The sequence below is a fragment of the Pan troglodytes genome, chromosome 3 (genome assembly GCF_028858775.2).
Source record: "Pan troglodytes isolate AG18354 chromosome 3, NHGRI_mPanTro3-v2.0_pri, whole genome shotgun sequence".
Classification (NCBI taxonomy): Eukaryota; Metazoa; Chordata; class Mammalia; order Primates; family Hominidae; genus Pan; species Pan troglodytes.
Window position 1 is genome coordinate 29940541 of NC_072401.2, and position 2119 is coordinate 29942659.

The 2119-nt window shown below is 33.2% G+C and overlaps 1 non-coding gene across 1 annotated transcript; it reads left to right on the plus strand.

Moving 5' to 3' along the window:
• The first annotated feature begins 324 nt into the window (after positions 1-324).
• On the plus strand, positions 325-427 carry LOC112209065 (U6 spliceosomal RNA). Its single transcript, XR_002943745.1, has one exon. It is a non-coding gene; the product is annotated as a U6 spliceosomal RNA (small nuclear RNA).
• Positions 428-2119: the final 1692 nt, after the last annotated feature.

Below are 2119 nucleotides of genomic sequence, written 5' to 3' on the forward strand. Positions count from 1 at the left end.
GTATTATCTAAATCTTAGATATAACTTTATATTAAGAACTGAAAAGAAATACCTGGAAGTTATCTTAGTATGATTTTTTACCACAAATTTTTTTGCGGTGGTAAGATTTGACCAATCCATTAAAATAAAATGGCTATTGTAAAATGAGTAGATAAACTGTGGTACACATTTTTGATGGAATAATTAATAGATAAAACACCACAAATGTAATCTTAAATGTATCCCTCTAAGTGAAGGATGGTAATCCCAAAAGACTAAGTATTTTATAAATCTACTTATAGGACATTTTTGAAAAGGAAAAAATACAGGTTTAAAAGCTGGTCAGTGTTGCTTTGGCAGCTCATATACTGAAATTAGAATAACACGGAGATTAGCATGGCCTCTGCTCAAGAACAACATGTAAATTCATGAAGCATTCCATTTTTTTGTTTGCTTTTTGTTTTGAGACAGAGTCTTGCTCTGTCTCCCAGGCTGGAGTGCAGTGGCGCAATCTCCGCCCCCTGCAACCTCCGCCTCCCAGGCTCAAGAGATTCTGCTGCCTCAGTCTCCCGAGGCGCCCACCACCATGCCCAGCTAATTTTTGTATTTTGAGTAGAGACAGGGTTTTACCATGTTGATCAGGCTGGTCTCGAACTCCTGACCTCAGGTGATCCACACGCCTCGGCGTCCCAAAGTAATTCTGAGATTACAAGCACTGCGCCCGGCCGGTGTTCCATATTTTAAGGAAAAAAAAAAAAAAAAAAAGGAACAACAGCACATCCGATCAGTGATTTTCAGAAGTTGATGGTGATTACAAAAGGCCATCTCTAGAGAACTGGGAGATTGATATTACTGTTCTTAATCTTCATTATGATGCTCTTTACATGATTGCATCCATGTGTCTAAACTCATAAAACTTCTCATCAAAGAGGGTAAGATTTATTACCTATACATTTTTAAAAATCAAATTAAAATATACCACTGTTTCTATAAATAAACTATTTAAGTTACTTTCCTCTAAAATGATGCTCAGCATGTACTTCTTCAAATTTTCTTTATGATACAATTTCTATGTCAATTTTATAGGGTCTTTTTTATCTACATATTTTCCCTGTCAATTTTATAGGGTCTTTTTTATCTACACATTTTCCCTGTCACACATATTGAAAAATTTAAATCCATAATCTCAATCATATGCTTAATGTACCCAAATTATTTTCATAAGGAAAAAAATAGAATTTGGAGGAAATAATTTTTCTTTTATCATCGGTTAGTATGAAGAGTCAGCATTTGCTACTTTAAATATCTAGTCACATAAAAGTGTCATGTGGTTCAAACACAGATTTGTTTCAATGATGAATACATTGATTTTTATCATATTTTAAATTCTTCTAATTATTTCATATTTTTCCACCTTCAGTAAATCTACTACAGTGTCTTTTCTAAGGACAAGAATTCTTGCATTTTTTATTTATATGTCCAATTCTTCTATTAAATATGTCCCCCATTTATATATATTTATATATTTTTTTCTTTTAATATTAATCTTCACTAAGCAATCTGCCTCTAATTATATTAATGATTTGCTGCAAAAGTGTTGTGTAGATTGTGGGTAATTAAAAATTTGAGTAGTTAAAGAGAGTTATTTTATTGGTTAGCTCTAGTGAGCTTGTTAGTCATTGTGAAGCACTATGGCTACGCCATTTATTATTTATTTTTTCAACATGCATTTAAATAAATCTACTACATACCAGGCATAGTTCCATATGATGAGAGTATGGACTAATGACATAACCTCCTCTCAAGAACCCAAGTAAGAAGAATAAAAAGGAACAATTACCTCATAATATAACTACACATATATGAGGGAACACATGGAAGGGAAAGATGACCTTGGCTTCAGGATATAAGAAGAATTTTAGAGGTGTGGCAATTAATTTGGGTTATGAAGGAAGGGTATGTATTTGCTATGATAACATAGAATTGGTAAGGCCATGGCAGCAGATGGAAGAGGACAGGCAAAAGATATGTGGGCCAGAGGGATAAGTCAGGGCCAGCTATGGAAAAGTAAAATGTATCCAGTTTCAAATACTTTACATATTCTACACTAAAAGAAAACATGATTACATTTGTAATTTAG